The sequence below is a fragment of the Artemia franciscana genome, unplaced genomic scaffold (genome assembly GCF_032884065.1).
Source record: "Artemia franciscana unplaced genomic scaffold, ASM3288406v1 Scaffold_1066, whole genome shotgun sequence".
NCBI lineage: Eukaryota > Metazoa > Arthropoda > Branchiopoda > Anostraca > Artemiidae > Artemia > Artemia franciscana.
Genome location: NW_027062733.1, coordinates 88215 through 103571, shown reverse-complemented (window position 1 = coordinate 103571; position 15357 = coordinate 88215). Strand labels below are relative to the sequence as shown.

At 35.1% G+C, this 15357-nt stretch overlaps 2 long non-coding RNA genes across 2 annotated transcripts in view; one reads left to right on the top strand and one right to left on the bottom strand.

The window, feature by feature from the left end:
- LOC136042307 (uncharacterized) overlaps positions 1-5734 on the bottom strand; it is a 28171-nt gene extending 22437 nt beyond the window's left edge. Inside the window, exon 1 of the long non-coding RNA XR_010621247.1 lies at positions 5674-5734. This is a non-coding gene — a long non-coding RNA (uncharacterized LOC136042307). The remainder of the gene's footprint in view (positions 1-5673) is intronic.
- LOC136042308 (uncharacterized) overlaps positions 1-15357 on the top strand; it is an 84832-nt gene that overhangs the window by 31840 nt on the left and 37635 nt on the right. The window lies entirely within an intron of this gene.

Here is a 15357-nt window from a genome sequence, read left to right as displayed (position 1 = left end):
ACTTTCCCCTCCAACTCTCCACAATGTCAACAGATCTGGTTAGGATTAGAAATAAGAGCTCTGAGACATGAGTTCCTTCTAAATATCAAATTTCTTTAAGATCTGGTCATCCATTCTTAAGTTAAAATTACCTCAATTTTTCTAATTTTTCCAAATTAACAACGCCCAGCACCACTAAAGAGACCAAATCCGTACCAATTAAGTCAATCTTGTATCCATAACTTGTGCTTATTCTTCCCATCAAGATTTGTCCCGATCTCTCCACTCAAAGCGTTTTCCACATTTCTGGTTTCCAAGATTTCTGTTTCCCCCCTCCAAGAGTTCTAAAGCACACAAGATCCTTCTAAATATAAAATTTCATTAAGATCTGATCACCTGTTTGTAAGTTACAAATACCTCATTTTTCTAATTTTTCAGAGTTACCCCCCCCCCAACTCCACCAAAGGGAGCAGATCTGGTCCGGTTACGTCAGTAACCTATCTTGGACTAGTGCTTATTCTTTCCACCAAGTTTCATCCTGATCTCTGCTTTAAGCGTTTTCCAAGATTTCTGCCCCCCCCCCCCTAATGACACTGGATCTGGTCAGGATTTAAAATTAGAGATGAGTTTTGAGGTTCTTCTAAACATGAAATTTCATTAAGATACAATCACTCTTTGGTAATATAAAAATATCTTGTTTTTTTTATTTTTTCAAGAAGTTCGTGGTAACGAACTGTAGTAAGGAGCGACCCGGCTCAATAGTAACCAAAACTCTAAAAAATGGAATTTTGATACCAATAGCTACATCAAAAGAATCGCATTTTAATGCTGGTTTTAAATATATAAGTTTCATCAAGTTTAGTCTTACCCATCAAAAGTTACGAGCCTGAGAAAATTTGCGTTATTTTAGAAAATAGGGGGAAACGCCCCCTAAAAGTCATAGAATCTTAACGAAAATCACACCATCAGATTCAGCGTATCAGAGAACCCTACTGTAGAAGTTTCGAGCTCCTATCTACAAAAATGTGGAATTTTGCATTTTTTGCCAGAAGGCAGATCACGGATGCGTGTTTATTTGTTTTTTTGTTGTTTTTTTTTTCCCAGGGGTGATCGTATCGACCCAGTTGTCCTAGAATGTTTCAAGAGGGCTCATTCTAATGGAAATGAAAAGTTCTAGTGCCCTTTTTAAGTGACCAAAAAAATTGGAGGGCACCTAGGCCCCCTCCCACGCTAATTATTTTCCCAAAGTCAACTGATCAAAATTCTGAGATAGCCATTTTATTCAGCGTAGTCGAAAAACCTTATAACTATGTCTTTGGGGACGACTTACTCCCCCACAGTCCCCGTGGGAGGGGCAACAAGTTACAAACTTTGACCTGTGCTTACATATAGTAATGGTTATTGGGAAGTATACAGGCGTTTTCAGGAGGATTTTTTGGTTTGGGGGAGGGGTTGAGAAGAGGGGGATATGCTGGGGGAACTTTCCTTCGAGAATTTGTAATGGGAGAAGAAAATTTCCATGAAGGGAGAGCAGGATTTACTAGCATTATTTAAAAAAAAAAACAATTAAAAAATAAAAGTGAAAAAGCTTTTTCAGCTGGAAGTAAGGAACAGCAATAAAACTTAAAACAAACAGAAATTATTACCCATATGAGGGGCTCACCTCCTTCTAATACCTCGCTCTTTACGCTAAAGTATTTTCGGTAATTTCAACTACTTATTCTACGGCTTTTGTGATTCAGGGGGTCATTCTTAATGAATTGGGATAAAATTTAAGCTTTAGTGTAAAGAGCGAGGTACTGACGATGGGGCGAATCCCCTCATATATGTAATAAAAACATGAGAATACAAAAGTTCTTTACGTAAGCTAATTTATAAGTTACATAAATCTTTTACCAATAAAAAGATTCGTAAAAAATTAAAAGTTCTAGTTGCCTTTTTAATTAACCAAAAAATCGGGGGGAAACTAGGCTTCGTCCCCCGCTCTTTTTTTCTCAAAATCATTCGATCAAAATTATGAGAAAGCCATTGAGCCAAAAAAAAAATATGCAAATTTCGTTTTGATTATTCCTCTGCGTAGAGCCAAAATCAAAACATGCATTGATTCAAAAACGTTCAGAAATTAAATAAAAAAAACAAGTTTTTTCAACTGAAAGTAAGGAGTGTCATCAAAACTTAAAACGCACAGAAATTACTTCGTATATGAAAGAGGCTGCTTCCTCATCAACGCCCCGCTCTTTACGCTAAAGTTTTTACTGTTTTAGAAAGAAGAATTGAGAGAAAGAGTCAAACTTTAGCGTAAAGAGCGGGGCGTTGATGAGGAAGCAGCCTCTTTCATATACGAAGTAATTTCTGTGCGTTTTAAGTTTTGACGTCACTCCTTACTTTCAGTTGAAAAAACTTGTTTTTTTTATTTAATCAAATTAAAAACTTGCCCAAACAGAGCAGATCTGTTCCAGTTATGTCAATCCTGTAACTAGGACTTGTGCTTATTTTTCTCACAAAGTTTCATCCCAATCCCTCTACTCTAAGCATTTTCCAAGATTTTAGGTTCCGTCCTCCCCTACTTCCTCTTCACCCGATCCGGTCGGGATTTAATACAAGAGCTCTAAGACATGATATCCTTCCAAACATCAAATTTCATTAAGACCTGATTACTCCTTCATAAGTTAAAATTACCTAATTTTTCAAATTTTTCTATATTAACCCTCCTCCCCCAAAGAGAGCGGATCCCTTCTGGTTATGTCAATCATGTATCTAGGACAAAGCTAAAGGAAGAAGATAATTTCTCTGCATTGGCCCATCATATCTTTGAAAACCCTTCTCACTCCATTAAGTTTGGCCAAGCCCAACTTATTGCTATTGTCCCACAACTCTTAAAGCAGAAAATCAGAGAAGCTTTGGAAATTGCTAAAAATAAACCAGCCATCAATAAAGACAATGGTGAGTTTCATATTAGCAAAATTTGGGAACCAATCACCCATAAATTGAAAACTCACATAAAACTCCACCCCTTTCCTAAAGGCCCAACCTCTTTAAGATCCACTAGGACAGCAGGCATCAACGCCTCTACCAAAATTCAGGCCATGGCACAACAATAACTCCAGGTTCGGCTCATCATTAGTGTTGTTCAGTGTTTTTAGTTTTATTTATTTGGTGATTTTACTTTCTGGCAAGAAATTTGAATTAACCTGATGATGACAGGCACAGGTCCTGTCGAAATTATTGTTAGAAGAAAAATCAATCACCTGACATCCATAGCTTAGGCAAGCTTATTACCTTCTATCATCATTATGTATGAAAGTCAGGTTGGCCTTAGGGAATAAATCCCTCCACTCTAAGCGTTTTCCAAGATTATAGGTTCCTCCTCCGATTCCCCCAATGTCACCTGATCCAGTCAGGATTTAAAATAAGAGCTCCAAGACACAATATCCTTCCAGACTTCAGATTTCATTAAGACCAAATCTCTCCTTCTTCAGTTAAAATACCTCATTTTTTCTAATTTTTTAGAATTAACCCCCCCAACAGAGTAGATCCATTCTGGTTATGTCAATAATGTATCTAGGACTTCTGCTTATTTTTCCCATCAAGTTTCATCCTGATCTCTCCACTCTAAGTATTTTCCAAGAGTTTGGGTTCCCCCCTCCAAGTCCCCCCAATGTCAGCAGATCTGGCCAGATTTTAAAATAAGAGCTCTGAGACATGACAGATTTCCAAATATCAAATTTCATTAAGATTCCATAACCCATTTGTAAGTTAAAAATACTTCATTTTTTCTATTTATTCTGAATCAACCAGCCCTCCAATCCCCCCCCCCAGATTATCAAATTGGGAAAATGACTATTTCTAATTTAATCTGGTTTGGTCCCATGTATGTCTGTCAAATTTCATTGTCCTAGCTTACCTTAAAGTGCCTAAAGTAGCAAAGCCAGGACAGACCAACAGAAAGACTAAAAGAATTAGCAGTTGCTATATGTCACTTGGTTAATACCAAGTGCCATAAAAACTAGCCATAGGAAGCATTATCATCCTCCAGTTAGCAAACAATGAGTGCACACTATTATATACATTGTTATTGATTGCAGGAAGTTCAGGTACCTGAGCTGCCTGTCTCCAGCACTTTAAAGCCACTAGGCCAGCTGGTACTAATACACCTCTTCCTACTCATTCTTGCTGTCTTCTGCCAGTCAAATCCTATAGGTGAATCATCTCCTTTTCAGTTGACTTCATCCTGCTTTAATAATTACTAAACAATTTGTGTCTTCTTGAAGATTAAAAAAAGGGGTGACATTATTTTAACCAAAAAAATCCTCTCTAAAAATACCCTTCCCAGTCTCTTTGCACAGCCCTTGCATTCTGGTACTAGAGGACATTCTATGAAGCTCTCCATGCAGCATTCCACAAGTAGACATAGAAGCCACTTCTTCAGCCAAAGAATCATCAATATGTGGAACCAGCTCTCTGAAGAAACAGTTTCTGCTACTTCAATTGACATGTTCAAGTCCCACCTTGATAGGGAATGACACTGTCAGGAGTTCCTTTACAATTGGAAAGCTGCAGAGTCCTCCACAAGAGTCTAATCTAACAGCCACAATCTACACCTAACAAATTCTTTTTTTCTTATGGAGCATCACAAGAATGGATAATCCTTATATTGCTCCAAGCTGTGATTAAAGGTAATTTAAGGCATTTAAGGTAAAGATATCAATAGAAGCCTTAAACATCTTACAGACTATATGCCAAGGCAGGTTAGGATGCAGGGTAGCTGTTTAAGTATTTGGAATCTTAACCAAAAACAGAAATGCTTAAGAGAAATAGTCCCCTCACTCAGAGCCTTTCAATCAAATAATACATGCTGAATTGTTTCATCTGTTGAGAAGCAGACACAACATAAAGGGGAATGATGTAGCTTCCAATAGAGTAACAAGTATTTAGTGTAGTATGAAACAAGGACAAAAATAATTTAATGTGATTAACATTAGATCTATGCCTGATAATATTATAATGAAAAAAGAAATCACCAATGCAACAGCACAAACACAATAAAAACAATAGAAGGATAAAAAGGAAGACTGTTTTCCTACATTAGTAATTAATATAGACCAGTACTTGAATGAGGCCTTAACCCTACTCATCCATACAATTACATGGGTCAAACAGCATAGCCATACACAATCAACCATAAAGAATGGTCCATGGACAGGCAGTTATGTTGTAAGTAAGTATAAGTTGTCATTTAACAAATATTAAAAACAGTACAAAGAAAGAAAAAAAAATAATTCAGAGGCAACAACCCAACACAAGGGCTCATCAAGAGAATACACACTTGCCAATAGGGTTTTTGCATTTTAAATTCCCTACCCAGGCAAGTGGCATGTCTACCATAAATTCCCTTTGGTATCCCCATGTTAGGTATCACCCCCAAATATATGCCAATGAAAAAACAAATGTAAGACAACCAAGTAACACCAAAACAAGCTTATCATACCTTAATTCTGGGTCTCGTGTATTTAAGTTACCAATTCACTATCTATATTAAAACTAAACAATTAGGCTATGTTATTTGATAAGGAGATAAAGCCTGATCTCATGAATATAGTTTAAACATCACATGCCTTCAAATTTTCCATTAGAACTAGCCTAAACATTTATTGAAGGCTCAGAGAACTAAATAATTATATTTTTTTTTCTTACCTCTTGCAAGATCAGACCATCTTAAGGAAGTGTGGTATTGATGATTGATGATGAACTTGAACAGTATTGCCGGATACCTAAATCCAGTGATGCCAACGCTTCAGAAGAAAAAGTATCGCAAAACGCCCTAAAATTGTGCCATTGATCAAAAAAATCGTACCATATCTATTTTTTTGCGTGTTGTGCTACGGGCAAGACAAAAAATTTTTTTGCTACGCACAACACGTGGACGATCGGAAAACTACATTACAAGAAAGAAAATAAAGTATCGGACATCTTCTTTCAAAGATATGTGGGAGACCTCCTTTCCCCTGCAGAGACCATTTTGGTGTCACTCTTCCAAATAGCTGCTCACCTATTTTGTACTTACCGTACAGATAGGTGTGCTGCTTCACGCTATATTATGACCGCAAGAGGCCAATAACAGGCACTTAAATAAATGTGTAAAGGAAAACTTAAAACTCTAGAAGAGAAAACAAATGAAAACTACAATTCCCTCCGCTCACTGCGTCCTGACGCCCAGTCAAATCTTTTTGTACCATATTGTACCACATTTTGCAAAATGTACCAGGAAATTTGTGATTGTACCAGAATGTACCTTTGGAAGTGAAATGTACCAAAATGGTACAATTGTACCGCTGTTGGCAGCCAAGCCTAAGTCAGAGAGTGTATATCAATGCCTAAAATGGAAGATTGTTTCTCAAAATGAGTTCAAGTAAAAAAAAAGTGCGCACACGCTGCTGCCACCGTGCGCAAAAATATTCCTTTTTACTTCTCAGCGAAAATAAAATAGTTCCTTTTTATTAGGTGTTTTATTTTGCGTTTGGCAATAAAATTAGCCCTTTCTCCTGTTCTATTTTTGAGTTTTCTTTGGGAACAACTAATGCTGTGTGAAGCAGCTGGGTAGTCCGATCTTATCGGCGTTGATTGAATAGCTGATATCTATCTCAGGTGGAATGCACCCCCCCCCAGACTAACTAGTGATATATGAACCAGTTGGTTAGCCTTATCTTATTGGCGTTGTTTGAAGAAGCTAGTATCTCTATCACGTGGAATATAGCCCACCTTCCTGACTGATCAGCGTTGTTTAAAGCAGCTACTTAGTGTTCTAGTTATCAGTGGTATTGTATATGAGGCCACCCTGTTATTCTTCAGTAGATAGAAAGAACTCTTGGAGTTTGCTTACGGTAGTTTGGTGGTTACGTGGTTGCAGTGGTAGCTGTAACCTATTAAAGAGCGAAAGACGTCCCATAGTAAATAAAAGTATAAAAATGCCTAGAAAACTGCCCAGTGAGAAAAATTATCATTTGCAGGTAATTCTAGAATGGAAATTATTCTTTAGATTACTCTGAATATGGAAGCTTTATATTCAAAATGTAATCAAAAAATTTTTGAAAAGATCCTGAAGATTACAACTGAATTTTCCATCATCCAAAACGCTTTCAGCACACTTTCAAACCCCATAACCTTCCCCCTCCAACTCCCAACTTAAACTAAATGGACGATCGATTTTTTGCATGGTTAGATTTCATATGTTCTCTTTCTTCTTTTTCTTTTACTCGTAACTAGCTCTAAACTTACTCGTCCAAAAAAAACTTGCTAGCATTATTAGAGAGTATCTTAAACAAATCGAATAAATGGTTGGGAATTTAAAGTAAAATATTTCAGTCAGCTGACAATTCTTTTTTCGCCGTCAAAACCATTTCCTGTTAGCTAACATTGTCGGCAAACAATAAGGCGGCGGTAAAACCTCTTAAATGTAATATGACTAACTATTTAAATCTTTTCGAGCAAATAAGTTTAATAATAAGTATTATGTTGTGAGCAGAAACCAATAAGCAGCCTCCACATCAGTAAAATAATACAAACTAGCTTATTTTTGGGTTCAGATAGTACTAAGCAAGTTGTCACTCCCTGAGTACCGCTTGCACGACAGAATCGTATGGGAAGTAAAGTCAGGATAAATCACATGTAAACACGCTTTAATTCTTTTGATTTGATGCTTAAAAATCGAAGATTGCTGATTACATATTTTCTTATTAACAATCTGAATGTGTGTCACCTCTTTCATCTCATGACTATTGGGATATTATTAATTACTTTTAAGATACTATTAAGATATCAAATTTTAATGATTAAAAACACCGCATATTGCATTTTGACTGGCCTGACCAGGTGCTCAAACTTACGAAAATATAGGGGAATAAGGGCTTCTTCCAATTTTCAAATTAAACATGCAAAAAGTTACTTTCAAAATTTATGGGACGGGAGTGACAAAACAAAATAGGAAGGAAAAAGGAGCAATTCCCACCAACTGGCCTCCTTCTAAGGAAATTTTTCCCAAGTACTGTTTTATTTTAACAAAAATCAATTTTTAAGGACTTCCGGACTTGCTGATTTTGAATCCGAGGCTATTAGTATAAAACATGTAAAATTAAGTACTTTAAGGAAATTTCGTTATCCCCTGGCATCGTGTAAGTTAATTCAGAATGTTAATTGATTGGCTACACATGTAATACGCCTGGACATGTCAAACCTTGTTGAAATCTGCAAGAAATTTCAATCCAACAAATTTAAGGGCCATAAATAGAAACTTTGGGTCGATTCCCAATCCAGCACAAATGGTGGCCTTTGCATCTTCTATTTCTATTTAGTTTTAACCTTCATCCTTCGACTTCAGCTACTTACTTACTTTATTTGAATTGTTGTTTTTGGAAACTATGATCAGTAAGCAGTGAAATACTTGAGAGATTTTTCAGTGTCTCTTTCAGTGACCCAGTGACCACTGGGAGTGACCCAGTGACCTCTTTCAGTGACCCAGTGGATCTAGAATGTCGCAAGAGAGCTTATTCTAACGGAAACTAAAAGTTCTAGTGCCCTTTTTAAGTGACGAAAAAAATTGGAGGGCAACTAGGCCCCATCCCACGCTCATAGTTTCCCCGAAGTCACAAATTTTGCGATAGCCATTTTGCCCAGCATATTCAAAACATTTAATAAATATGTTTTTACGGATGGCTGAATCCCCCACAGTCCCCGTGGAAGGGCTGTAAGTTATGAACTTTGCCCATTGTTTTAATATAGTATTGGTTATTAGGAAGTATACCAGACGTTTTTAGGGGAATTTTTCTGGTGGTGATGGGGGGAGAGGGTCGGGGTATAGTAACGTGGAAGGACCTTTCTATAGAGGAATCTATCATGAGGGAAGAGAATTTCCATGAATCATCGCTGGATTTTCCAGCATTATTTAAAAATCAATGAGATAATAGATTAAAAAAAAAAAAAAATTCAACTGAAAGAAAGAAGAAATATTAAAACTATAAACAAACAGAAATTATTACGTATATTAGGGGGTTTATCTCCTTCACAGTACCTTGCTCTTTACGCTAAATCATTTTTAGCAATTTCAAATAATCTATCTATTCTAATTAAACTGTATTTGTCATTTTTATTTTGATTTTGACATACTGAATAGTAACAAGAAATATAAATAAAAGTTTTAATATGAACATATACATTAAAAAGCCTGATTTTCTTATGGCATTACCAACATTGGGATTTTTTTTGCTTAGTTTAAAGCTACTTGACCAATTTTAGGGTCCATAGGAAATTCACTATGTTTCATTCGATTGCTGGGATACTTTATTAAATAAATCAAAACACAATGTTTTTCAAATGAAAGTAAGAACCAACTTTAATTTTTAAATGAAGGTAACTTATCCTGTGCATGAAGGGGGTTGTTCTTCCTCGACCCCCCTTTTATGCTAGAGACTTTACTAATTCTTAGAAGCTGTTGAATCACAGTGAAAATTTACTAAACAGTTTTACTCAAAAAAAAAATTACGGCCTTGGGAACCCGAGAAAATACCAAAAATAAGCTCAAAAGAAATATTAAATGAGTATTTTTCCAGCTCTTGCAATCTCTTGAAAAGCATAATTGTCGAGAAAATACCAAAAATCAGCTCGAAAAAAACATTAATTGATTTAATTTTGCAGCTTTGGGAGTTCCTTGTGATCCCACCCACTATGATTGGACCCTTACCAACACTGTTTCAATTTCAAAATAATCTCTTGAAAAGCATAACTGCCGAGAAAATACCAAAAACCAGCTCAAAAGAAATATCAATTGATTAATTTTGCAGCTTTGGGAGTTCCTTGTAGTGCTACCCATTATGATTGGAGCCTTACCAATACAGTTTCATTTTGAAAAATAATCTCTTGAAAAGAATAACTGCCAAGAAAATACCAAAAACCAACTCAGAAGAAATATTAATTGATTGATTTTGCAGCTTTGGGAATTCCTTGTAGTGCTACCCGCTATGATTGGAGGCTTACCAATACATTTTCACTTTGAAAAATAATCTCTTGAAACGCATAAATGCCGAGAAAATATCAAAAACTAGCCCCCCCAAAAATATCAATTGATTAATTTTGAGATTTGGGAGTGCCTTGTGGTGCTACCCACTATGATTGGACCCTTACCGACACAGTTTCAATTTCAAAATAATCTTTTGAAAAGCATAACTGCCAAGAAATTACCAAAAATCAGCTCAAAAGAAATATGAATTAATTAAGTTTGCAGCTTTGGGAGATCCTTGTGGTGCTACTCACTATGATTGAACCTTGCACGCACAGTTTCAATTTCAAAATAATCTATTGAAAAGCATAACTACCGAGAAAATACCAAAAATCAACTCAAAACAAATACTAATTGATTAATTTTGCAGCTTTGGGACTTCCTTGTGGTACTACCCACTATGATTGGACCCTTACGAACATAGTTAAAATTTTAAAATAATCTCTTGAAAAGCACAACTGCTAAAAATTAACAAAAACTAGCTCAAAAGAAATATCAATTGATTAATTTTGCAGCTTTGGGAGTTTCTTGTGGTGCTACCCACTATGATTGGAGCCCTACTAACACAGTCACTCTGTTTACGAAGAAAGGGAGTAACAAATTTACCATCAAGCCCTTTCAAACAGTTCATGGTAACGAACTGTAGTAAGAAGCGACCCAGCTCAATAATAACGAAAACCCTAAAAAACGGAATTTTAATTCCAATAGTTACCTCAAAAGAATCGTATTTTTGTGCTTATTTTAAATATATAAGTTTCATCAAGTTTCGTTGTACCCATAAAAAGTTACAAGCCTGAGAAAATTTGCCTTATTTAGAAAATTGGGGAAAACACCCCCTATTAGTCATAGGATCTTAAAGATCACACCATCAGATTCAGCGTATCAGAGAACCATACTGTAGAAATTTCAAGCTCCCATCTACAAATATTTAGAGTTTTGTATTTTTTGTCATAAGACAGATCACGGATTCGTATTTATTTGTTTTTTCACTATTGTTTTTTCTTCCCAGGGTTGATCGTATCGACCCAGTGGTCCTAGAATGTTGCAAGAAGGTCCTTCTAACGGAAATTAAAAGTTCTATTGCCCTTTTTAAGCAATCAAAAACTGGAGGGCACCTAGGCCCCCTCCCAGTCTCGTTTTTTCCCAAAGTCAACGGATCAAAATTTTGAGATTATTATTTTGTTCAGAATAGTCGAAAATTTAAATAGCTACGTCTTTGGGGACAACTTAGGTGGTTACACCGGAGGATCTTTCCATAACGGAATCTCTCGTGGGGGAATGGATTTTTCCTTGGAGGGGAAAATAGATTTCACAACAAAATTTAAGAAATGTTTAGCAATTACATAAATAAATTATTTTTTTAACTTAAAGTAAGGAGGAATATTAAAAACTAATATGAACAGAAAATGTTACGTATTTATGGGAGGCTGCTTTTTGTCAATAGCTCTCTCTTATCCTTAAGTTTTTTACTTTTAAAAGAGGTTATTATTCCAATTAAACGGCCTCTGTGATTCAGGAGTCATTCTTAAATAACTGGAACAAAAATCAAACTTAGGCTATTATAAGATTATTATTAGTTTAAAAATAAAATAAAATTGAAATTTTGTTTTAATTCTTCATGTATGGTGAGCAAAAACTGAAACCTAAATTTTAACATTCAAAAATGTTCAGAAATTAGATATGAAAAAAAAGTTTCTTTACTGCGAGTTAGGCGCAACATTAAAACTTAAAACGGACAGAAATTATTACGTATATGAAAGGGGTTGTCACCCTCATCAACGCCTGGCTTTCTACACTAAAGTTTACTTTTTCTCATAACTTTACTTTTTAAAACGATTAAAAAAACCTTTGCATAAAGAGCGAAGCGTAGAGGAGGGGACAACCCCTTTCGTTTATGGAATAATTCCTGTTCGTTTTAAGTTTTAATGTTGCTCCTTACTTGCAGTTAAAAAAACCTGTCTTTTTTTGTTTAATCATTTATGAATTGAACCCAGTTTCAAGTTTCTTCAAACAAACATTCCGGTATTATTTTTTTCTGGTATAATTGGTCGCTTAGATACTTGACATTGTTAAACAAATAAAAAAAAATATAAATGAAAGTAAGGACGAACATGGAATTTCCAACAGAAGTAACATCTTCTTAACCCTCACTCTTTACACTAAAATTATTTTCCTATATTTCTAAGAACAACTGCCCATTAAACATAAAATCATTGAATCACAATAAAAAGTAGGGTTTGAACACTTTAAACATTTGTCCTAAAGACTCCGCGATATAAAGAATAAATTCTGTTCATTTTAAGTTTTGATGTGGTTCCTTGATTTTTTAAAAACCTCTCTTCTATCATTTTTTTTTAAACATTTATATTTCATATCTAGAGTGACGTAAAATTATATATTCACGGTAGCAATTAGAACGACACTTTATCATGAACAAAATTACGGATGGTATAGCAGAAAGCCGGAAATTACAGGGTAGAAGATGAAACGCATTCCATAGCGTATTCCGGGAAGATCCGCCATGGTCAATACTACACCAACTACTATGATTTTGGTGGGTCCGACACACCTGCTGTTATTTCCAAGATTTCTAGAATCCAGGTAGGAAAGTGATTCAGTTACATTTGAATAGAATCGGACGACTTTTTTCGTTTTTAACCTTTTGTCTTTCAATAGTCGCTGTGTTTACTTTCTTACGCTGAAATGCTGCATGGATTCCAAAAATACCGCATTGAGAATTTCTCCAGTTTTAAATTCTCACAAGAGAAACTCCTACCAAGTCCAAGGTGAAAAAAAAACCGAAGTCCACTGACAAAAACTTCCCTTCCCATGGAAAATCCCCCCCGCCGACTGCATACTCCCCCATAACAAATACTACATGTGGACAATTGCAGATTTCAAAACTTACAGTCTTTTCCCCCCACCCTTTGGGGGTCCATTTCATCCCAAGAGGCATTGTTGCTAGACCTTTCAACTTTGTTGAACAAAATCGTTTTCGCGAAATTTTGGTCAGGTGACTTTGGGGAAAAAGGTTTGTTGAAGGTGGCTACCTGCCTTCCAATCTTTTTGGTCACATAAAAGGGACACTAGAATTTTCTAATTTTTAATCGAGCAAGCCGTTTCACGATCTTTCAGGACTATTAGTTGGATACTATCAACCCTGGAAAAAAAACAAATAAACATGCGTCCGTGACCTTTCTTCTGGCGAAAAAACAACAACAAAATTCCATATTGATGGGAGCTTAAAACCTCTATGGTAAGATTGTCTGATACGCTAAATCTCATGTTGCGATTTTCATTCAGACTCCTTGAATTTTCGGTGGTTTTCCCCCGGTTTTGAAAATCAGACAGTTTTTCTCAGGCTCGCAGCGTTTGATCGCTAACACTAAATTTAATTAATCTTATATATTTGGAATCAGCTTAAAAAGCCAATTCTTTCGACGTTTCTATTGTTTTCAAAATTGTGTGTTTTAGAGTATCGGTTACTGCTTGGCGGAATCAATCCTTATTTACAGTTCGTTACCACGAACTGTTTGATAAATAGAGGGCATTTTATAAGTCTTGTAACGTTTGCTTGGTGACTGAAATCAAAGAATTTAATATGTTTCTAGTAACCAAAAAATTCGATTCTTTAAGGTATATTTTGCTATCAATTTAAAAGGAATCAGACATTTTTTTTTTCTTTTTTAACTTCTCGTCTTGCAATAGTCGTCGTGTTTAACTAACGTTGTACTTAAGCTGGAGTTAACAAACGTCTTTTAGGTAAACAAGTCTTTTAACAAATCTCTTCAAAAATTTTCTAGGTAACAAATCTTTTTGTTTGTCTTTTGCACTCCTATTTCTATCTCCCAACATACAAGTCAATGATCTTAACCGGAAAGTTTCGAAAGCTTAATTCCCGTCTTCATTTGATGTTTTGCGGGCAAAGCACTATAGAAATTGGCAAAACGGAGAAAGAATTGTCTCTTGAAGTACGTAAATTAGTTTTTTAGCGTTATCATAGCTTTCCCTTCGTCTGTCCCTTTTTATTCAAATGAAAGCAGAGTTTAAGGCTTCTTGAGCAGTGACGGGTTTGTGATAATTCACTTTAATATAGTCAAGACGATCAAAGAAACTAATCAGATGGAAAAATCTGTTTACTGGTTTCAAGAAGGGCTTATTTTTGTAAGTAAAGTATACACTATTCTTCTCCATTCCAGTTATGTAATAGAATAACAAAGATTGTATGTCTTACATATATTTCTTTATTTGAAGTACTTGCAATTTATCTAACAAAAAGAAAACTATAATGAAACTATATTTGTGATGCTTATTCTAAATACAATATTACCTCAGTTTCTATATTAATTTCCCTCGTTTCATGTTATTAAATTATTCAATTACTGATAAAAGATCACATTTAGTATGTAACTAAACAAGAAAACGTTGTCGCACTTTGACAAAATTGTTTTCAAAAATCAATTTTTCTAAATGTAATTTTACCTTAGTCAACTGCTTAAAAAACGAGGAAAAAGAGCATAAATTCCTTAGTGTATATGCAGGTCCTTTGTTTACATTTGCTTTGTGTAAACTCTTTTGAAAAGTAAAGAAATTGAAAAAAAAAAAAAAAAAAATTCACTGTCGTAACAGCACTGAGGTATGACTAACTTAGATGATGACTATGTATCGGTTTCTAACTCTAAACCAATTCCCAGGTGCCTACTCTATTTTAACTTTCATAGACGGAAGGAAATAGATACTTGGAAGAATTTAGTTTTTTTTTATAATGTTATAATGCACAAGATTGGATGGAAAGAGCATATTTTTGGAAATATTGAAAAAAACTAGATACCACGATAACGACCTTATTGCACCAACATAAAAAAATTATGGTTATGCAGCATAAAGCATGGATTGTCAGATCTACGGGAAGCTGGTTGTGAATTCAACTAAGATGATGTAGGCTATCTTATGGGATCAATCCATGTTGTCTTTGATTGTATTTGATATCAGAGAGAACCTGTTTGAATCCTAATTGGAAGTAAAAAATTTCATATCTGCTTTCGAAACTCAAATGATTGCAATCGAAGAAGAAGTCTGCGCATGAAGGTAGATGACCTCGTACAGCAGGCAATAAATATTCAAGATTTTTCTCGTCTTCATTATGCATTATTTGTAGGCTATTGGATGACAATTAAACAGCTGGTACCAGTTGTTTGTGAAATATGTTTACCGTATTTTTTTTTTCTTTTTCCAAACTTTTCTATAGGTTATTAAGACATGGGTAAAAAAAAATATTTTTTCTTTTAGTGCAAAATGAAATTTCAACGCACACACTTCTATTTTTCTTC